At 39.0% G+C, this 23,877-nt stretch overlaps 1 protein-coding gene across 14 annotated transcripts in view; it reads right to left on the bottom strand.

The window, feature by feature from the left end:
- Positions 1-23,877, bottom strand: part of SPTLC3 (serine palmitoyltransferase long chain base subunit 3) — a 166,499-nt gene that overhangs the window by 66,160 nt on the left and 76,462 nt on the right. The window lies entirely within an intron of this gene.

Here is a 23,877-nt window from a genome sequence, read left to right as displayed (position 1 = left end):
CTTGTGATTAACACATTTCATCTATTCAAAGCTTACACCTTAGACCTGGAGGCAAATCATCTTCTCTAATTAGCCGAGACATTCAGACCTCACACTATACCAGCTGAAGAGAACCTTTAACACTGCAGTTGCTACTGACCACTACAAATATCTTCCATTTTCTCACCTCTCCACCAATGTCCTCAATTGCAGGTGTCTCCAACACCACTCCCTTGTCTATTTTGAACACGTGAAACTTATGAAGGATTGGCAATGTATTATTGTGTAATTGGACAATTATTTCAGAGGTGATTAAATGGAAACCACAATACTCTGTCTTGCAAGGCAGAGCAATAAAAAGGGAAGGGCAGAATTAAAAACTCACCTACACTGTTCCTGACTGCTTCTGGAAGTCTTATGCAACCCATTGCAGCAACTAACCTATATACAACAAAATCCAGCCTAAAATAGGGCAACTTTACCATGATGTTCCTCAGATCTGAGGAAGTATCCAAAACCGTTATGATCCCAGCCTTCCATTTCTGTTCTGATTTCACAAATGCTTTTAATCCCATTTTCACTGATATCTCCCTCTTTTAAGGGTACTTAAAAACAAAATAAAGAAGAGTAAAAGAAAACAAAACAAAACAAAAAAGATAAAAAAAGGAAGAAACACACAGACACGCTTGATTGTTGGAATTAGGGAGCCCATTGTAAGCAAATTCTAAATATTGACAACAGTGTATGGACAAAATATTTTGTCATGAAAATATTCTAAAATTTTAATTCTCAAATTAAAGAAGCTAAGTTTTCCAGTTGCAATCTTCTCAAACCAACTCATATTCAGTTGTCTCATCAGATTATTCTTCGAAAGAGAGGTAACTCCCTTATTTCTGCAAAAATACAGTTACTGTCTAGTAACATCCAACCTGTCAATTCAAAAATAACAAAACATAATCCAGAAAAAATAGTTCCCTCTGTTTAACAAAAAAAAAAAAAAAAAGAGGAAAAAATCCAAGATAAATATTTTGAGCATATTATTAAGCAAGACTAACACCATATAAAGAAATACCATTAATACATTGCTGCTTTTGGGATGGATGAACTAAAAAAAGTAGATTGTCTAGGTACATAATGTAGCAAGCTGAAATAGAATATTCATATTAAAAACAACTGTCAATTCAGTATACTTGTAAGATAGAGTATTATGGATCTTCATATTGCATTAAAATGTCTTCATCTTCAAAGGATTTTGATTTCAGTTTTATGTTGCTGTCCAATTCTGGATTCATGAAGTTTTTTTGGGAGAGAGAGAAAATTAAAAAAAGAAAAAAAATAGAAAAAGAAAGAAAAAGGAAGGAAAAAAGAGGTGTTGGGCACAAGAGAGAATATAAAGGTTTTGGAGGAAACTCAAAAAGGAAAAAAGTGCTGGTAGGGCTGAACAAAACCACATTTAGACTTTGGAAAGACTTACTGCCATGCAAGAGAGAAGGAATGCAGGGCTGGCTCTCCCCATGTGAGGGTAGACCTTTGAAGCAATGTTACACATGCACTCCTACCTCAAGCTAATTGCTCTTTTAGGGCAACCTATTTACCATGAAAAACATCTTATAAGGATGAGTTAAATACATGGTCAAGTCAAATTTCACAAGAGTCACAACAGCTTTGTGCACACAGTGATCAGATAAAGTAAATATTTCAGGATTAAGGATTAAGCTCAGTCATATTACCTTACATCTGCCACGAGTTAAGAGGATATTTATGTCACCTATGGAAATTCAATTGGCATTGTAGCTTGATGTGCTTGATTCAATTGGCATCAAGATGTGATGACAACTGAGCCCAGAGGAGAGAATGATGTTGTTTCTGTTTATCAATTTTATTAAGAAACACTTTATTGCTGTATATCTTATTGGCAAAGGAACAGGAAAGCTCATATCAAACTTGTGCACTGCAACACTCTTCTTCCACAATAAAACTCTCCTGTTGTGGAATTCTTATTTCAGCTGCTGCCATTTTATGCAGTCAGTATGACATACATATTTAAACTTGCTATCACCTGCTATCCTCAATACAAACATCTAGTAGTAAATGACATCCATGGTAATAAAGTACTAAGAATGCACAGTAGGATGTGATCCACATTCTCCAGTCTATGAATGATGAAAACCAAGAGTCTTCAAACAGCCCAAGGTTGGGAGAACAAATTAAAAAAATACAGTGACATTTTGTCTAAAAACTTAAGTGAGGAAACCAAAGGGTATTTCCTCCATTCTTAGAGTTCCACAAAAAAGTAGAGAAAGAGTCTCATACTGGGAATAAGCAAACAAGTGGATTTGTGAAGGGGTTAATAGCAGGTCTATTACCTCCCAGGATGGAGATATCGACTGGGAAAATTTTCAGGTGTATCTGATGATAAGGAAGTCAGTATGCAGCCCTAATGGAGAAAACAAAGGCAGGCTGCAAAGTTGGTAGGCCTGGGATGTGGGAACTGCAGTAAGGCCTTGAGCTTCGCCAAATGTATCGCCCATAGATCCTAGCCAATGAAAACGCTGTTGCTTGCTTACCTAAAATAAGGATACTGCTTGCTGCTAGCAAGGGGTATAAAAAAGCAGATGAGAAAATAAAGAGAGATTCAGACATCTTTTCTGCACATAATGACTTCTTGTATCTTTATCGGCCGTCACGACTCTACACTGACAGATTTGCTGCTTTTAGAAAGTGGTAGTGGGGCTGTTTTTGTGCAGCAATTCAAATCCAAGCACAGGGTAGGGGTGACTGACTGAACCGCATAAGGAAGTTCAGCACTTCCAGCCAGCCTAAACAGTCAGAGGATGAATGGTTAGTTGGCATTTTGTGTTACATTACTGTTGACTTTTTATATGTTATCATAAAGTTTGAGAAGAAAGAGGTGGATTTGGAGACTGCATTTAAAGCATGTGGACAGTGAAGATTCAGGTGTTGCTGGTACTGAAATAAAATACAGCAGATTTCCTCCAAATGCCTGAAACGATTCAAAGATCATTAGTTACACTATTACACATCAGGTTCTTTGCTGACCTGTGCTCTCCAAGTATATTATTATCTACAATAACATCTGCAGTAGACAGTACACTTTCTAGCTCCATATCTTCAACCGTAGCAATTGATTAAGCAAGGATTCTAAAAAAAAATATATTCTTCCAATTTCCAGCAATTGCTGGTTTTGAGATTTTATAGGTCTGAAATTGTGCTATCATGTTTAATAGTTATCAGGGGATAATTATGAATGTGTTCTTCATTTTTGAACCTACAAATGCTGGGAAAATGAATTGCAACTTTTGTTAATTGATTTAATCTGTAGAAAATGTGTTTCCTTTTATATAATAATAAAAAATAATACCTGATAGTGTCACGACAATTTACTTTGACCGTTGTTATCCCTTCAGCTTTCCTATTCAGCCAATTACACAACTCATAATTTTCTGTACTTAAATAAATTCTGCCTCTCCACTTGTGTCTTCCCAAACTAGAATAATCTTAATCTGTATAATTCTAGTCCAGTCTCTCTGTCCTAGCATGGATTTAAATCCAAAAAGAACAAATTAAAAAATTTGATATTTTAAAAATTTCACTTTGCAAAGTTCAATAAAACCTTTTTGAGATGCAGAGGAAGTGAATTAAAATTGCATACGCACTTGAGGGCACAATGTGGATTTATACATCTGCAAATACTGCTTTATCTTCTTTTCTGTTGCTTTTTAAAGACTCTTAACATTCTGTTTGTCTTCTTTCCACAGTTCACAGTTTCACAACATCTCTTATGATTACATATATCCTTTCTCAGTTGCAAAAATACCTTATTTAGAGCACACTGCAATTTGTGCATTCTTAGGACCATTTTTCCCTCCAATTAAGTAATTGTTTTTTATTTAGTGACCTGCAACTTTGTCTACTGCTTTATCAACATTACACACTACCAATGAGAAAGTTCTGTCGTGTTTGTCTTGTTCAGGTCTGGTTTTTTACTAACCTGAAGAATTCTGTATTGTCAACATATTTTGTCACCTATTTCTCCTCATCTATTTTTCCAGACCACTGGTGAAAACAGGAGAGAGCACAGGTCCAGTAAGTGATCCCTGGGGGACTCTGTTCCCTGCATCTCCCAGATCACCTTTTCAAAAATCATTTATTTGTAACCCCCAATTTCTCTGGCAAAAAGGCCAAGTTAAGCAGCAGCCCAGTTACTCAGCAATTTCATGTTTGGCTTCCTTTAAAAATCTTGAGGAAATACCCTTTGCATACCCTAATCCACATTTTATTGGCTTGTTCTAAAAATTCTGCTGGCATTCCATATCAAACCAATTTCTCAGTAGCCCGTCACCAGTTTCTCAGTAGCCTGTCATAGAGTAAGAATGTTTTCCAAGCAGGGAATCTCTGGGTGCAGCATAAAGAGACCCAAATGCAGGAAGGCTATAGATGAAATTCAATCAAATGGATGTTTTGCCACGGAATTTGACAAATACAGGATTTCACTGACTTCGTGGAAACCAAAAGCACAATCAGGGTATGTAACTTTGGTGTGTTGAGTCTCTGCTTAACTGGTTTCCCATAAGACACTGCAACAAGAGAATTTCTGGGCAAGATTTTGATGTCAAGGAAGTAAACAGGAGTGATGCCAACGCAGCAAAGTCAGCTTGAAGTGCAGCACCTCTTAGATTCCCATGTTCTGTAGCTACCCAAAGTATTTTGAAACTCTCTCATAATAAAGAACTCTTTCCTAAATGCTTTCATTTTTTTAAAATGGAGAAATTAACTCTGACAACAAATCTAACAGTGCTATTGGAATGGTCACCAGTATAAAATACTGAATATAATGGACATGCAATCTTGATTGAAATAGCTTGCTCTAACAATAATGTAAGATAATCTTGAAGTCTATTAAGCAATATCATTTTAAGAAATAGTTACAAAATATATTTACATTGGCAAAGAATAATAATAGGATAGCTATGCAATAGCATGAACAATACTTAAATATTTGTTCACGCTACCCTTACAGTTAGGAGATACTTTTTCATTGCATTTAGGCCCTGCAGCCTCTGGAATTGTGCTATTTGGCATGAGCCAGATTTGCATCAAGAGGAGAGTGAAGAATTGAACAGCACAGACATAGTGTACAGTACCAAACCTGTCTGCTGGCCCTGATTAATTTACCAGTAAAGAGATAATCACTTATGCTGGCACAAGTTATGAGTAAACTCATGTGAATGGAGTTGCATCAAGGAAACTGAGACCCAAGAACTTTTGTTTTTATGCAAATCTTTCTGTAGAGACAACAAGCTCTAAAGAAGCCCAGAAATCCCAATCTGCTTTTTGAAACCTCTCCTTAATTAAATATTTTTCAGCTATTATGTCCACTTCCAACATAGCAGCAGTAGGTGCTGACAGGTATCTCCTTGAAATAAAACTACTGGGAGAACAATAAAGTCTTTGTCTTTGAATGTAAGTGCCCTGTGAGGAATAAAATCTGATCCAGAAGCAGATGAAATTTTATTTTATGCATATTTCTGGATCAGATTTTATCAAGTTGTTGCATGCAACCTATTAAAAAAACAATGCAAGCTGACTGATCTAATTAATGCTTCCCAGACAGATATGAAGAGATAAGTGTTGAAAACTGTGAACTAAGTGACAGCTCAATATCTACCAGACTTCAAGATGACAATGAAAATCTTGAGCAAATTAGGACAGTGCAGTCCTACAGCAAAAAACTGATGGGAGAACAGACATGACCACTGATGCAACATCTGATTGATTGCAGATGGTTTGGTTCTAAACAGATGTTTCCTCCCCAGCAGTTGAAGAAAAGCATCTGGAGTAGGATCCTAAATGGAGATGATTTTAGATGTCCTAGAATGTGTGAGACAGTCACATGGAGAAGAATATAAATATCTACATAAATAATGACATAAATGACAGGATCTTTAGAGGTCTGTAACCTTCTGGAGCAGAAGATGAAGATGGGGTACTACAGGGTTCCATTTCAGCCATGAGAAAGATATGGTCCAGCTGAATCCCACTCAGGTCTTCCCACTGGACAGTCACAGTTTGAAGTGTCTGGTATGCAATTCTGTATCCTAATCACTGTATTTCCCCCCAAATCACCTAGACATCCATTAGACACTGGAGTATGGCTGTATGCAGTTCCCAGGAGAACAAAAAAAAAAGGAAACTGAAATTATGAAAATCAGAAGTTCCCTATAATGAATATACTATTAACACAAATGTAGATTACTTCACAAATTTCCTAGCAATGATATCCTTCACTTCAAGCGTGTGGTTTCTTTTCTGGAACAACATATTTCAGATCTTACAGGCTCAAGTTTCTAAACCATAAACCAAAAATGGCTACATGGGGAATTCATAGGTTACTGAGCTATACAGACAAGACTTATATTAAAAATAGTTCTGAAATTTCTAAGTCTAGAAGGTGCTAAAATGAAGGTCACAGCCTCTTGCAACGTGACAAAGCCGCGAGAAAGTATAACCTTCATGCAACACAAACTATAAGTAACAACCAAGTCAAAAAAGCTTCAGATCTTATCAGTATGTATGCCGAATCCTTGTTTAGAATGATTATTGATTTCTACTGAAGTTTCAAGAAAAAAAAGATATACTTGGTAGTAAAACAATCTATAAGGACTAACAGTAAAAATCTCCAAGACTGTCCAGAAGATTTAGAAAACATAAGACACCTTCAAAATAACCTAGGAATCCATGCACTCTTGAACTTGTCAGAGATTTAGAATTTAACAATTTGGAAACTCTGAAGAGTTTGCTCCCTGTAAACAGTATTAAATGCTGCTTGTTCTGTTCTGCTGCTTGAGGTTTGTATGAAAACTGGGTCTTCACCATCCTTTTCACAACCACCAGGAAATGGCTTTTGATTTGTTAATCAGCTGTCATCTAATTACTGACTAAAAACATGCAGCCTCTCTTCAAGACAGCATACTACCTGCAAACACCGCGAAGGTATGAAAAGACAGGATCCTCACCTTCCAGACTTGCATAATCTTTTCAGCTGAACACAAGTTAAACTCCAACATATTCATCTTGCAATAATCCTTTCAGCCCCAAATAACCAAGTGCCACAATGCTGACTATGACACTAATACTATGGAAATACAGATGTGAATGACAAATGCATTAGAAATACAATGTGAAATAGAAAACATTGTTATGTAATTAGGAAAGCAATACACATACTATATAATTTTCAGACTAACCCTTTACTCTGATGCTGAAATAATACTTTTGAGAGTAACATGGCAGGTTGGGAGGATACAGAAGACTTACTCATAAATAATGTTCAGGAATAACATTCAGCAGTGGCAAGAGTTCCAAACAAGATGAAATATGAACTCAGAAAGTACACATTTCATTGTCTTAGTTTTGTACATTTTTATGCAGGTATTTATATTCATTCAAGAAGTCTCTTAACCTTGTGTATCAAAACTTCTAGCCCTGCACACAATACAAGCAACAAGCACTCCAGTATCAATCAATGTTTAATTGCAACTATTAAGTAAAATGTCTAGTGTGTGCAATTTTTGTAGAACCTATAAAAAACATCAGCACATCTTTTTATCTGGTATGAATTTAGTCCAGCAAGTAGAACTGCACGTTGCAGAATGGTCACGCTACAGTATTTCTCAAAAGAAAAGCCACATACAACTCTTTACAGCACAGACTCAGGACAAATGCGAGTAGCAAACCATGAAAATGCAATTTGATGATGGGAAGAAAAATCTTAGAAAACACTATTTTGAACTTCAAGTATTAGAAATTGCAATATAGACCATAATTACTGTCCAATACCAAATGACTAAGGCACTTACATCAAACAGTACATGGGAGATAAAAAAACCTGTATAGTAAATTCTTTTCCAAATGGTTTTACATCTATACATTGCAAGCAATAATAAGAAACACTAGAAAGAAAAAGGAATATGTTTGCCTTATACAACTATTATTCTGCCATTACTCCCAGAAACTTCCAAATTACTCAGCTTAATGTAACTAGGAAGGCATGAGGAGAAAGATGGAGTTTAATAATTTCAAATTATTAGAGACAAAGCAATGAAGTTCAGTACCCAGAGAGGTACTTACAAACACCAGAAGGTATTTCCAAACCTTACAGCAATTACAGGATAGAAAGTCAGGCACGTTGGATCAGAGAGAGAAGAACTGCATGAAATGCTTTGGTTACAGCAATCCCAACATAGTTCGTGGTGTCAAGTTGCAGAGAGTGTTTGCTATGATTTCCAAAGCTACAGGATTCACACTGCCTGGCTGTGAGAATCAGAATATCTCCTGATCATTCAAATCCTATGGCTTTGGCTTTAAAAATAAACAAACAAACAAGATGATGATGTAGTGGTAACACTTCAAAGGCTGCCGGTTTCTGCACATCACTGGCGATGATCTGCTACAGGAAACTTCTCCCAGAAGTGCTGTAGCATTTAGAAATTCATCCCATGGATCTCACATACATTTTTGATAAGAAACTAATATTTGTGGAGATCAAGACTGCAACTGAATGGAAAGATACTTGAGATGTTCTAACCAGACTGTTAGTGATTTTGCCCAGCATGGATTCTGAATTAATATCTACAGGAAGCAATCCACCAGCTCAATTTTCTTCATAGTGACTTTGCAAAGAACAGTAGAAAATGTTTTAACTAGCCATCAAATTCCCTTGTGAAGAAAATGCTATATCTTCTGCACAAACTTGCATAATCCTCATTGGATCCCAGACCTCTTCCCATTATATGACACAACAGCTTCAAACAGGGCCAGGATTTTGCACAGGTGACAAACAGAAAAAGTTTAGCAATGAGACAAACATTCCCTGTCAGAACGGATGTGGCCATGGATCCTGGATGCCAAATACATTACAAGCTTAAATCTTAATGTGCTAAATCCTCAGAAGCAGTCTCAGGCCATCCTAGGTTCCTGAGATGACAGCACTAGTTTGGATAAACTTCCAGAAGGCATAATACATTCCTTGTTAAAGGAACACAAATGTAATTTAGTTTTCCCACTTCCTACCTGAAAGTTGAATATAATTAGAGTAATTTGCGTATTATTCTAATTATTCTGAGAGCTATGTACACGTTAAGATGAAACTGTTTGCCCTCCATTACTGCAAGGAGTAACATATATTTCAGAAAGGTGACGAAAGAGAAAGTCATTGCCAATTTTGTTCATGCAATCAGAGTTTAGCTGGATTTATGCTACCTCCTCCAAGGTAATTAACTACTTTAAAATGATATTTAAATATAGATATCTTGGCATACCACAGATGGAGAGGAAAGAGAGAGAGAAAAAATTCCATAATAAAACCCCTTGACAATTTAATGATGAGGAAAGCAGAATTTCTCCAGAATAGCTGAGAAAGCGGCAATCAGATTTTTGTTGCTAGTGTGACAGGCAGGGGAACTAAAAACTCAGTAGGAAGACGACCATCTGGGGAGACAAGGTCCATCTCTGAGCTAGGATATGAATTCAGCACCAAAAAAGAATCTGAGGGTGAAAAAAATTCAGAATAAGTTCATTTATTGCACAGCAGATAGGTTTGTAGGACAGAAGATTTCGAGGAAGATGAGGGAGACAGCCATCCTATGAACACGTCAAGAAAATTAATAGCTTGACACCTTCAGACACAATAGAAGCTGTCTTAAGCAAGAAGACACAAATTCACTTAGCCAGTCATTGGGCAACGTGGTAGCACTGACCAGGGCATAATTAAAGTCAGATGCCCTTTACCAAAGCCAGCATTACAACTGTGATCAAATCAGTGCACCATTTAATTTAACAACATGACAAGAGCTGCAACTCACCCATCATCAAATTATCTTGAGAGAATAACAGAAAGTTTACAGAGTAACCCAGATTCACCAGCTTCTTCCCTAATGCAGAAAAGTTACATAGTTTAATCAACGACAAACACTTGTTTTTTTCACCTAAAAATCTATAGAAACAGTACTATCAATTTCTAGTTATTTTTTGGTTTGAAAAATACTAAGAAAAGGCAGTTTCAATCTGTTATGATTGAGTAACGCCCACTTCTATACCTGTGAGGAACTCACAGGTGGACTTTTCCAGGTACCACAGTTCTGCAAGAGGCCATCTCTTCCCACTGATTTCAATTTCTGCCTTGTACAACTGGAAGAAGATCATCTGAGATTTGATGACTTCCTAATGGCTATTTAATTGTAATGATATTAATTACTTTTTATTACATTGGCTAATTCAGTCTTAGAGCTCAAACCAAAATAGTTGTAGTTTACTCAAATTGCTTGAAGATCTATAAAAAAGAACCAAGAAATAAATTGGTGCATGATTTTTTTTAGTATATCATACATTAAAATGCTCTTTATAAGTTGTTCCAATAATCATGTAAATCATATCACTGGACATGCAAATGGCTGATTTTCTCTAACCTGAACCTTCTGTAACTATCAGATTTGCAGAAACACCCCTAAAATAAATGCTCTCCTTAGGTTTTATAGCAGATATAGCAAAAAGGAAAGTCCTCACCTCACCACGTACTAATTTTCCCTGGCGGATCCAAATCTACCTAGAGGAAAACACTAGAGCCTGTGGTTCTTGGCTGGAAAGACAGAGGTTAGGAAAAGGAACACACCAGAAATTCAAGAGACAAAAATCAAGTGTAAGAATACTGGGGGAAAGGGGTGACTCAAGTATGTCTTGTTGCTTCAGCAAAGGAAGACACCTTTTCAAATGCACAGCAAGAAGCAAAAAGTCACTTGAATTGCCTTTGGATTGGATAAGTTTTAACCTGTTTCCTAAGAAAGCAACAGCCTGTGCCCTCGTGTGACCCCTTTGTGTGCAAGAACCCCTCTATTAGGTTTTGAGCTCACAGACCAATTTCAATCAAATCTGATGAGGCCTTCAAGATACAAAATTTCCTGAAAGCTTCAGGAAAATGTGACCTTGATAGTGCAAAGGGATACAAATCCCTGAACTGGAGGACAGACGGCAGTAACTTGGCTCTTTAGTCATTCCTGGAGTGAATTACACAAGCACAAGTATAATAATCCATGAACCAGCACCTATTTAGGTCTGAAAAAGGTTGAGCACGTTCTGTCTCTTGGGGTGGACATCTTCTACCACGTCATGGAAAAAAATGATTGTGGACATTCCTAGAGCCTTTGTCTTACCTCCAATATTATTTCTTCCCTCATTGCTGTGGGGCAAATTAGAAGACAATACTCAAAACATTGCTGCACTTCAGAAGTAATTTCAGTAGACATTAGGGTATCTTAAAGTTTTGATTTATACTGATCACAAAATGGCAGAAATCAAGGGCCTTTGGAAAAGCATGAAATGAAACAGCAGGATAACAGATTTCATGAGAGCACAACTGTATTCAGAAGTAGCAGGTAATTCTACAGGAAGCAATATTAAAGGTAAAAGGAGTTAGAAAAAACCCCAGTCATTCTTTTAAGAAACTAATTTTAAGGGCAAAAGGACAAACCACTCCAGAGCTACTAAGCAGGATGCAGGTTCTCAGCTGAAGTTCTCCATCCAGCTTCAGGCACTGCTTTTTGAGAAAGAAGAGATGAACCAAATGGAGACAGCTGGAAAAAGAAGCATAAAGCCAGGTCAAGTAAGTTATGAGGAAAGAATGGAAGAATTTCAATTGTCTCTTCTAAAGAGAAGAGAAAATCCTAGTGATTGGCAGCCTCTGAGTCTTCAAACATGTAAAAGGTAACTGCAAGAGGAAGAGAGTAATCTATGCTCTGATAAGCATCAGTAGGCTTAAATCACAGCCAAAGTGATCTAAATCAGACATTAGAAAGAACTTTCTAATTGATAAATTCAGTTGAACGTGAAGCTAGAGCAATGGAGGTGTTCAAGATGGACATGAACAAACCTCTGGCAGGGACATTTTATGCATAGTCAAAGCTAATATTGTCCAGCAGAAAATAGCAGAAAGCAGTGATGTCAGTTTTTACGAAATCCCAAAACAGAATGGCACAGCTTATGGGCTAAGAAGGCTCCAGAACAGCTTTCAAGATATTCCAGCATAAAACTAACCCCGGATAAAACTGCTTCTGCCTTGTTGTACAGAAATGGACTAGATGACAACCCAAAATACTTTTAAGCCTCATGACCTATTTTGCCATTTACCTGATGTTCAGAAACCTCAGCATGACATGAAATGTGGAACAGAAAGAAACAAGAACTTCTACAAAAGCAAGAACTGTGAAAATATCTGATACACGTTTTCACAGGGTGAAACGCAAGCAGCTAGAGAGAAGCTCTGAATCATGGATGCTGGAAGAAGCAAGGAGGGGTATACAGAGTTTATGCTTAAAATTTAAATAAAATTAATATTACTCTGCTGATATTTGGAGAACTTAAATCTGTTCAGCACACTTTACATATCTGGGAATGAAGTTCTGCCTAATAAAGACCATACAGACTTTCCCCCCTCTTTTGTGGCCAAACAAACCACCCGTGTTATCTTTATCCCATTAACATCTTTACCACCATTCTAGTGTATCAATCCTTTGAAAGATATATTTGGTACACTTATCTGTGCCTGTGCTCCTAAATTTGGGAAGTACTGAGATGGAGAAACAGTACTTGGCAAAGCAAACACCGGGCAGGGCCACCTAGAAGGGATGTGCTGAAGCTCTGATCAACAACATGCTCTCCTGAGCTAACTGACATCTTTCAGGAGTGACAGAGGATGCCCAGACACCAATGTTACTTCTTGTCAACAAAAGCCAAAAGGCAGGCTCACCCTCTCTAAAAGAGAACACAGTTTTAAAGCCCGTTAAAATGCAAAGATCTTAAAATATCAGTAAAATAGTTTCCTACTTGGAAAAAAATAAGTTGCTCTTTAAACTTTACATGATAAGCAAGTGACAGTGAAACTTCACATAGAAGATAAATAAACCTTTTTCAGAAGGCCTCATGTTTCACCTTTACCCTTCCACATCTGCAAAGAAAAAAAGGAAAAAATACAAACCTGAGCATGAGATAAATGTTGTGTCCTTCTATAAAGGCTGCTACAAATATATTTGTGCAATGAGGTAAATGATAAGCAATGACAAAAGATGCAGGTGTATCTCTCAAGTGCAATGGAGAGAGGTCTCAAATTTGTTCTGACAACTTTAGTTCATGCAGTAATTCTCCTGAGAGGGTGAACTACATACTTACATCCTACCCTCTAGCAGAGAAAAATATTATTTACTTCTAAGGAATGTCCACATGTGCAAAATAATATGATCTCACATGTCCCATGGTAGAAATCAGTTAATAAAGAATGAAAAAAGTTCAGTTACAATACAGAAAAAAAATCAAACAACAAACTACCTGAGGTCTCATGCTCCTAAACTCCTCACAAAATCTGTCTAAGGAGACACTCCTGTAGATAAGTATTTCGATGTTTCAGACATATTGCTGTACAGTGAATTCTGAAACAACATTAGTGTACTCTGATAGTGTACTCTTTCCCCTTCCACAGGGAAGGAAGCTCTGCACTCCCCTCATTCTCAATATGAAATTAATCACCCTAAACTGAATTAATATATTTTATATGCCTAACTTGACAGCTCCCTTACAGACTAATGGAAAACATTAGCCTGTGTAAAAACTCAGTTGATACGAAATCAAGAATCACCAGAGGGACATGCAGAATAACCATCATAATTCAAGAATATGCCCCTTTGGGGACCAAGTTCATACCAGAGAGTATGGTTGCCTCTTTTTTCCCCACTTTTTTTTTTTTCTTTATTTTCATGGATCAAAGCTAATGTCTTAAAGCATAGCAGCTGCTAGGAAACAGGAAGCATAGTAAAATACTATTTGCAGTGCCTACATCTACATTTTTTCCTGCATTCTGCTTAGGAGGAAGGAAGTGGAAGCCCTCAGAACAAAACTCAGGTAAAGCTGCCCCAAGACACAATCCAGGGTCTGTCAGTGGGGGAATACAGCTGAGGCACTGTGAGCTCCAAATAAAACACAACTCAGTACTCAGGAAACGCAGCTATGGCTATCGGCACAAGGCTGGACAGAAACTTCCAAAAAAATATGAATTTTGCTTTCAGAAAAACAGAATTGTCAGCTGCAAAGGCTAAACTACATAATTAGCTTGGGTTACCTGTTTAAATAATTGCTTGAATAGGGGAGGACCTGATAGTTCCAACAGTGTCTCTGACTCTTCCCTTTAACCAGCAGTGCTTCCACCCCAGGCTGGCAGGAGATCACACATTATTCCCTGTGCTGCCAAGCTACACTCCTTATTCCACAGTCAGTCAGTCCGTGTGGCAGGTGCTTCTGCAGTGCCTGAAGGTCCTGCCTCAGTGACGTGCAGGGGCTCCTGGCTCCCAGCTCCCAGCCCAAACAGGAGCTGGTAGGTTTGGGAGCCACTGCCTGATGCTGCTCTATGAATGCAGGATATCTTGGCAGTACCTTCCCTCTACAAGAGGCAGTGGCTCTGGAATCCAGGTCAGCTCAGTCAGAGGAATGGTCTGGCTTGAGCCTTGCCCACATTCACACAGAAAAAGATGGCAATTCATATCTCCATCCTGCTCTAGAGTCTAATTCCTGAAGTGCACTGTGAGCTCTGGCTTTAAGTCAAGGTAAGAGAGAAGTGAGTAAAAGGTTTTTCCTTTTGGATGAAGGTGGGTTAAGGCAGTTCAGACCAAGCCAAGAGCTCAGTACAGCTGTGGCCACTGGAGCTGTTGTGTGGAAATGATACAGAAATGTACAGTGAAAGGCTCTGGCCTCCCTGAGGGACCTTGAAAGGTACCAAGAAAAGGTTATGCCCAATTCGGGAGAGTCAGAGAAACGCATGCACAGAGATTATGTCACCTCATGTCAAATATTGTAAAACGCAGGTTCTGTTTGGGTAGTTTACTCACAGGTCTGCTTTGTCCAATGCATTTGTGCTTCATTTTCATATAATCTCTATAAGAAAGAGCATGGGGTAAAATCCAGTACCCTCTATTATTTGTTAATGAACAAAACATGCCTAAAGAATTGAAAATGCAACTGTCAGACAGTGTAGTGGTGAGTGAAGATATACAGGAAGGTATAGAAAAGAAAGATAATTATGCTTAAGGCTCTGGAATGGAATGTCAAGTCTTTAAAGTATCCTCACTCAGGTGCATTGCACCATGTAGATTATTTGCATTAAAACAGAACATAACCTCTAGGGGAATAAATCCATGCCAGGAATGGAAAATATTTGACACAGGCATTCCTGCACTGTCAGGATAAAAGATCACAGACCACAGAATTTTGAAATATTTTTATTTTCTGTGGGAGCCGTTCCAAAAATCTGACTGCTTAGTTTGCAAGGCAGAGTGGAATTATTTCTAAATTCCATATATGTCCATATATATGTGTCTCCATAGTGAATTAGAGTTAAGTGCTACCAACTTTCTTCCTGCATTACAAATCTCAGTAGAATAATGTGGAAGCCTTGCATTCCTACACAAAAACCTGCAACTCTATCCTCATTTCCTAAGATCCATCTCAGTCCCACACACAGCTCTCAAATCTGCTCTTGGTATCTTAAGAGATGCGCTGCAGAGACCGCATTTCCCCAGAAATACTACAGTTCAATTTTGGAGCCGGAAAGAAAATTGTAAAAAAGTTAAATATATCCTTGAAGAATGTATGACAAAATGGATTAAAGCACTCTTACATGCTCAGACAAACAGAATGAGTGTGTTGCAAGCAGTTACAAAAGAGGATGTGCTGGAATTCTTGTAATTGGGAGTATGGAAACAAGCTGGCATTAGCAGCCACTGCTGCTTCTGTTTTAACTGAATGTTCAGTCAACACTGCAGTATTTCATTTCAGAGTGATAGTCAATACACATGCTGGCTGTGAAACAATTCATGTTTCTGCAGCTATCCACTTGTCAGTCTTATTTCTTTGCTATTTACGAAAAAAGAAAGGAACTAAAAAAGATAACTCCCCTTGAGACTGCAGTTGCTTACAGGTCTACATGTTCCCCGGCTTGTGCCATTCCTTCCCTTTGGTTCTGTTCCGTCATCCTGGCTGAGATCACCTGCCACAGATTCAACCCATCCACCTTTCACCTCTTGGCTTTCCCTCTCTGCCCTCCGGCCACGCCGGCACCCCCAGCGCTCGGCACTTCCCCGACCTAGTTCTCACAGCGCATTTTGCTCCCTGGGGCGGCTCCACCTCACTCCACCCCAGCACCACCACACTGCTGAGCGCTGCTGAAAGCAGCTCCTCCTCCTCGGGCCAACCGAGCGAGCCGGACTCTCCGGTCCAACCACTGCTTTATCTCGCTCCCTCGTTTCCACCCGGACCGGCCGACGGTGACTCGGGAGAGAGCTCTTTGTGCCTTCATTGACTAGCACAGATTTTACTGACTTGGGCTTGAAGGTGAGGAGGAGTTACAGAAGTTCAACTATGATTCCCTGTCCCTGATACTGACACCGGAATAATTACAAATTGTTCAATGCATGTATGTCTCGTTCCCAAGGATGTTTTTCTCCTAACCGATGTGAAAGTGAGACCTAAAGCAAACTGTTTGTTTATAGTTGTAACCTTGGCTTCCAACATAAGCAGCTTTATATCCAGCTGATGAGCACCCTTCATATGGAAACTAACCAGTATTAGGTAAATTAGATATTAGGTAGTTTGAGAACTAATTTTCGTATTGCAAAAGTGACCACTATCCATACACAAGGACCTGTTTCTGGAAACTTTAGGGACATCCTTCCCTTTCAAAGCCCTGCACGTGTGTGCATTTTTATCCCCCCCAACCTCCCCATTCAATATTCTTTTCAAAACACTGCATCTTTCAGTGTCCTGGTAATGCTCTTACCTGTTAAAACACTCTTGATTATGAGCTCTGCTAAATCTTACACGTTGAACAATATGGGCTGAAAAAAGAGCCAAAATCAAAACCTTCTATTCAGTTTTGCAATGATATGTCAGAAAATGTGACTAGATAAAGCACAGGTATGTCTGCTTGGTTTAATCATGGCTAAATGAAGTTAATAAAGAAACAACACTCCATCAGCTGCTTCAAGTTAAGAAAAACCTTTTTCTCCAATAGCACAGAATGTAATACAAGTTCATTTACCTCTACAAGAAGTCTCAAGAAATTATGTCAGAAGATTTATCATCAGACTTCATAATGCTGTTTATCATCATAATCTCATAGATAAAGCTGTTTCCTATTCCAAGAAGGTATACTTGGCAAGTATGATTTACTACACAGGATCAATGCCCATCTCTCAAACCTCTGCTGAAATGCTGCATTGCAAACTCTGTGTGAATCCGGTGGAAAATTCCTCTTTTTTTTTTTTTTTTTTTTTTTGCCACACAGCTGAGTGGGCATTTAGCACAGCCCCACACTGTGCAGTAGTGATTAAATGTAGCCTTGAAATGTTAGCCATAAGCCAGGAAGATGTACAAGGCTTGAAAAAAGAGAGAGGAATAAGCAGCAAACAGTGGAGCCTGCAACCAAATTATTGTCAGTCAACCATGGTAGGTAGTTACTGAGAAGTGTCACAGTGCAGAGATGTTTTAATTAGCTTCTCCAGCAAAAAGTCATTCAAAGTAACAAGAAAACTAAAGAACCCTCAAACCATCCTCTGCTAGTCTTTTCAGGCTATGTTTTAAAGCCACAAGCCTTTCTTGGATATCTCCTCAAGAGATGTTTACTCTTTCCACACTGTTCAAGTAATTCTATGGGCAGCCCTGAAAACCAAAATATTCTCATTAAGATCACATAAATCTCAAGGTAGAAGCAGTCAAAGCCCTCTAAAATGCTTCACCATCAACCTCCAGGCTGAGCTTACGGAAATCACCTGTCATAGAGTGAGAGGTTTGCATTTCTGTCTTTAAGCCGACATTTCTGTCTTTAAGTTCTGAAATACAGCTCCCACTGGAATGCTGGTGCTGAGCAGGTGAGATCCTTGATCAACAGGAGGTGAACTGAAATTACACAGCCTTTGTGAAAAGGGTAAACACCAGCCACATGAACATGATGAGTTTGAAACTGCTCACCTTTGGACCAGTCTGTTCTGAAGATGAAGAACTGATACCTGATTGAATTAGAGTGGAATCACAGCAAAACAGTAACATTTAATGTGAATTCAAGTTGCATCTGTAGGTAGATCGATAGAAATGTCCCACAAGAAATGAGACCAAGACACAATTTTCCATCTGACTTAGTAGCATCAAGTAGAACAGGAGATGGGTAACTGCTTTACACCAACACTGATGGCAAATCACTGATATTTGAAAAAGTGGGAAGACTTTGATAAAAATCCCTGTGAATAAAGGTACCCTTAATAGACAGTGATTCTATGTGTACCAAGTATTTTACAAGAAAAGAACAAAAAAACTAATGCCTTTATCTCAGCAAGTTTACAGACTAAATAAATTCCAGAGAAATACAGTGATAAGATAGGCACCATACAGAAATGAATGAGAGCAGTAGTAAAGAGAGCACTGGGAATAATAAATTCTGGGTTTTTATGCATGTATCATGTTGGCTGACTTTAGTGTCAAATAAAGGAATGCACTGACAGAAACTTCCTTCTTTTTTTGGGACATAGATCAAATCTCCTTTCTTCTGCACACTCTCCAGGGCACTGGAGGAATGAGTTCTCACTGCAACTTCTCTTTCAGCAGGGAATGTGCAGGGCCTTTCTCCTGTGCCCAGCTGCTTACTTAAGGAAAGAGTGGATGATATGCCTTTGTTAAATTGGGCTGAAAATGGCTGACTAGTTCACAGGTTGTTGAGGAGTTGACAGACAGTATTACTAAATAAGTCTAGGAAACAATGCCAAAACCAGCCAAGATTGTCCAGTGCTGCCATGCTGAAAGCACAAACTATGTAGATGGGTCTTTTTGCCCTTATACAACACTTCCCTTCCCCTATCACATACATTTTTGACACCTATAAAGTGTTCAGTGGGAATAAAAGCAAGCATGCCTACCTAATATTTTAAGTATCTGCACAACTTGCCATTGAATGAAATTTTGTTTCCTGCACCTTTATAACAAAATCACAGGATTACAACGCGTGGTTTCTCAGCAGGTGCATACTGAAACAGTCAAAAAGGCCAAACTCTCTGATAATGATACTGAAAAAATAGATTAAAAACATTCACTTATATATATACCCCTGTGATTCTCAGCCCACGTGCAAGAATTCAAAAAGTCTTCAGTTACACTGAATCACAGATATAAAAACCTGCTAATAATAATACCTTATCTCTGCAAATTGTAAAGTATTTTCTACCTATTGACGGGTAAAGCGGATTTTTACCTTCTAATTTGCTTGACCTAATTAGGCTGAGGTGTAAGCATAAGGAAGTCAACACAAGATTTTCAAAAGCATAAATTAATTGATTGATCCTTTGGGTTGAGAATGAGAGGGAAGCTGACAGGGCTCCATTTTTGATCTGTCATGCTTGGTAATGCTGTCTTGTTTATTACCAGCAGAGTGTCTGTTGACTTTCACTCTTGCATAACCTCCAGATATGGATCTCGAAAGCAAAACTCAGTGACTCCTTTACCAAATCAAAGAGGTGACGGCAGGCCTCCATTTGTAGAAAAAGACAATAAAAAGATTTCCCTCGTCCCAACAGAAATTTAGTAAGAGCCCAGATGCTAATGAAGTGCAGGGAAGAGCTTATTGGAAATGTACAGGTGAACCTGTGTGCTTGGGAAGGCACTGCACATGGAGGGAGATGGAATGATCTTGCAAACATTACTTTATGCTGCAAACTGCTACTGTAACAAGACCTCTGCTAGATTTCTACACTGAGGGGCCTGCTCAGCTTTCCATCCTTACAATTGACACACGGAAAAAGAACAGCCTCCTTGCAGCTCTTCTGGATCCTGCATATCTTTGGCTCAGGACAGTCCTTGTGTGCCTAATTTTATTTCTTTACCTTTCGCTGGTGAGCAAGAGATGTGAAGAGGCCAATTAATTCCTTTTCAGCAATGGAATAAATTACATCTCTCCTGGGACAAAAGGTTTAACCCAAGGTGGAACTGAATTTTATGAAAGCTGCTCCTCAGTTCCCACAGCACAAAGTCTCCTGTCTCAGGACACAAACTCATAATTATTTTGCCAAGTTTTACTAGTGCACACAGCCTATCCAACATTTCTCACTACTGCATGTCAACATATGAGTCACATTAATATCCAACTGAAAATAAACACAGATTATGGAATTGATATGCTTTGAAAACAGATTTTAAGAAAAAGCAATTAGATATAGCATATATCAACAGCATACCTGTCATGGAATGAAAAATAAAATGTTTAACTTTTTCCTTTAGAAGGTGTAGGTTTTGGAAAACACCCATTTTTTGTTTTGGAATCTGTTCTTCCTGCTTGGTCATGGGTAAGAAATAGATTTAAGAAACAAAGCTTCTGAGTTCAACTTGAAGAGACACTGCTAAAAAATGTACTGAGAACCAAAAAGTAATAACAGACAAGTTTCACCTACTTCCCAGATTATTTGAAGGTAATCCTTTATTTCCTAATCAGGGATGAAACTGGACTGTACACACAGAGAAATGAGAATCTGCTTTGTAACACCCCTTACGTTTTCACCCACAGATGCACCACTCCAATACTTAAAGGCTTATAAAAATCTCACTTTGGTTCTTTTGTAACCTGACGCAAGCAAAAAGGAACCAAGGACGACGGCCTGTAGGTGAAGGTGGTTGTGATTAGAAGGGAGGAAAAGGGGTGGAGATTGCATCGAAACAGTTGTAATAGGGTTTCGTTTCCTTTCTGATCAAAATAAAACAATCAAAAGGCATGAAGATTTCCTGCTTCGAGATTAACACACCCTGATATCTGCTAGAACCTCCCAGTTAATCTTATCACCCACACATGCAAACAACAATGCTGTTTATATACCAATGATGCAAGGAAGAAATTGCACAGGAGAGCATTGCCTTACATACAGAAGAGACATGCAGACACACATTTTTGTGCCAGAGACAAAGCAAAATGTTCCCTTTTAGCATGACTGATGTCAAGAGATTGCTGAAAGTTCAAAAGCTCAAACTCAGGAACTTGCACGGATATTATCTTAAAAAGCAGGGAAAACATTGATTTTTCAAATGCTTTCTTTACCATGAAATGCCTTCAACAAATCTCATTTGCTTTGAATTGTTTTGTAGTTTGGTGTTGGGATCTGTGTAGCACCTGAAGCTTTGAGGTTGATCAGCAGGTGGTCTCAGCAGGAGATATATTTGATAGGATCACAAGGCTGGGAATCTTTCAGAGGACAAGGTACAACGTGATAAGCAGAGGTGATCCTGAATTTATTTCTCAAGTTATATTCCCTGATCTCCAAGATTCCCATCTAAATCACTACAGTCACTGACACATGGCTGCTAGGACTGGGTGGAAATATCTGTATCCTGCCCTCTCCAGGCAGTAGCTTGGGTGATCTCCACCACAACAGTGTGCATAAACACCTGACTGCAGCTTCCTTTCACCTGCAGGAAGTACAACTTGGTGACCACAGAGGGAGAAATGTTCCTTTCAGAAGACACGCAGAGTTTTGTGGAAATGCAAAGAACGGACAGGAAATTGAAACACTGGGGCAGATGGAGGCACCCTCCTGCAGAACAGCCCCAGGAAGCTCAAGAATGTACAAACTGGCTGCTGTGAGTCCAGGTGTAGGCTGACAGCTTTGGACCGTGAGATTAGCTAGGCTGAAGTCTCGGATAGCTACATGTGAGTCATAGAGAGAGATGTATGGCAGCTCTTCAGACCATATGAATCAGCAGCAGGGAAGCAAAAACTGAAATGGAAATTCCTGGAGGAAGCAGAGTGCAACATGATGTCAGCTGAAATGGCTATGAGTCTCAGCTCTGCATCACAAATTCCTGTTGCTGAGTGAATAAATCCTCATTTCTTGGTAAGCTGAGGGAGAAAACCAGATTTTTTTGGAAGAAGGTGAAACGACAGAGTGCATTTCCTGTGCTTAACCAAATGAATGAAGGAAAGGATACAGCTGAATGATTTCCAAAAAGACTTAGATGATCAGTAAAACAGATAAAGCTTTGGTATGTTACGTCTATGCTGGATGTTCTTCTAGAAATCCAAAATATTTTAGGAGGTAGAAAAACATCTGGGTAAATGTTACTTTGTGCTGAAGACATGGGTGTATCTAGATGGCATCTACTCTGGAAATTCACCTCTTCACCTCACATTTTTATACTAAAGATATCTCACAGAGTGCTTTAGTTATCTGCCTGAATTAATGTGTTTTAAAGAGCAAAATACTCTAGCTCCTCTTCAGGCTGGCACACCATACTGCTGGTTCCTGCTGCCTGCTCTTCCCCTTAAATGACCTTTTCCTTCCCAGTTCAACATCCATCCCACTATGACAGCTCTCTCAGGCAATAGCCTCACAAAATTTCTGGCTTGGTTACTTTCTGCAAGTATTTTCTGTGGAAAAATTAGCTGCCATGAATGGCAGAAATTCTCTGGCTGAGCCACTAGTCATTTTAGGGACATTTAATTTCCTGCTTTGCTGGTTAATGCCACAGTCCTAGCCACAACAAAAGTTAATTTTCTTTAAAAATAAATTAAAAAATAATCATGAGAAGTTCATATGTCTATTGGTAGAAGGAACAGACCTACATATCATGATAAACTAAGGGATCTTTACGGTTGTCTAGTACCCTATAAACCAGGATTTGAACCACTACTGCACACAGACAAACAGCAAGCTGAGAGGCAGCACAATCCTACCCATTTTTCTGGTGAAAATTCAGGTTTTACAGAACCTGTGGGAATATAACAGAAGATTGTTGAGGAGAATTATAAACATGCCCGGCCAACCTGCAGCTGAGGTGTAGAAAGACACATAAATCATACTGATTGTTGCTTAGCTTCGTGTGTTGGATAAATAGAATGTCAGTGTTTCAATTATATATAGATTATAGGCACTCTATTGAACACACTTGAGATTCCTGCCCTGCTGTGGGAAAGCTTGAAGCACCTGGGAGAACCCTGGAAATACAGATGAAAACAGAAGGTCTGGTAATCCTCTAGCAAGGACCAAGTATGAACCAAGCTCTGTGGTGTCCCTGCTCATGTGTCTCTGCCCACGTGCTGCTTCAGGGACCCACCCGTTTGACAAGGTAATGCAAATAAATTTACTCTTTGCATTTCATCCATGGTTCCATGGTCATTCCTGCATCCTGCATGTGCCACCTCACACAGGGACCCAGAGAGTTCCTAAACAGCCATTATCTTATCATTCTGCTCATTGTCCTTCATGACCTTGCTTCTGCAATGGAACACAACCAGCTATGTCCCTTGTCCCTAGCTGACACAGCAGGTAGAAAATGTGTGTTACCTTTCTGGTTTCTGAAAGCCTGACAGCCACTTAGAGCTTGCAAAGGTAATTAATTCTCATGCTGAAGGGACATAAGTAGCCAGGCAATGGGACTAGCCATTCCATTGCTTTCTTTTACTAATTACCTCTATTGAGCAAGAACAAGCTGCTTGCCAGGTAATTACCCACAGAAGCCCCACTGGGGTTCTGTCCATTTTTAGATCACTGGTTCTGACTCATCACAGAAATGCTGCCACCTCGCACTGAAGGGTCACAGACCCAGTTAAGACTGGATGGGCCCTCAGTTGATCTCTGGTTCATCCTCGTGTTCAAAGGCAGGCCAACACCAAATTCCAGCAGGGTGCTTAAGGGTTTTGCCCATCTGGGCCCTGAAAGACTCCACACGCCCCATTGCTGTTACCTGCATCTTGATGCCTGCTTCCCCTCCCCATATATGAAACCTCTCCAGCCTGCAGGCAAAGTATGAACCATTAAC

This window comes from Manacus candei, unplaced genomic scaffold (assembly GCF_025592945.1).
Source record: "Manacus candei isolate 608988 ecotype Guabito, Panama unplaced genomic scaffold, ASM2559294v1 h1tg000035l, whole genome shotgun sequence".
Lineage (NCBI taxonomy): Eukaryota > Metazoa > Chordata > Aves > Passeriformes > Pipridae > Manacus > Manacus candei.
This window is presented reverse-complemented; position numbering and strand designations above follow the sequence as displayed.